We start from the raw sequence: 259 nt of genomic DNA on the forward strand, positions 1-259 counted from the left end.
TGGTAACTTGGGTTAACTAACCCGGGATTATCAGCTAAAAATCCACTATCTAAGAGTAACCCTCACTACAGAATACTTAGTAACCCAAAGAGGTGCTAGACACCAAGGTCTCAAGGAAGAAAATAAATGAACCAGATGCCTGTGGTGTGTATGTATGGGGGAGAGACTTGAGCAAGTAAGTCCTTTGGGGTGCTTTAACACCTAGCACCTAGAACCAACTGGTTCGAGAGTGCTGGCTGAAAGCTTACCTTAAAGAGTT

The sequence above is a fragment of the Arachis duranensis genome, chromosome 9 (genome assembly GCF_000817695.3).
Source record: "Arachis duranensis cultivar V14167 chromosome 9, aradu.V14167.gnm2.J7QH, whole genome shotgun sequence".
Classification (NCBI taxonomy): domain Eukaryota; kingdom Viridiplantae; phylum Streptophyta; class Magnoliopsida; order Fabales; family Fabaceae; genus Arachis; species Arachis duranensis.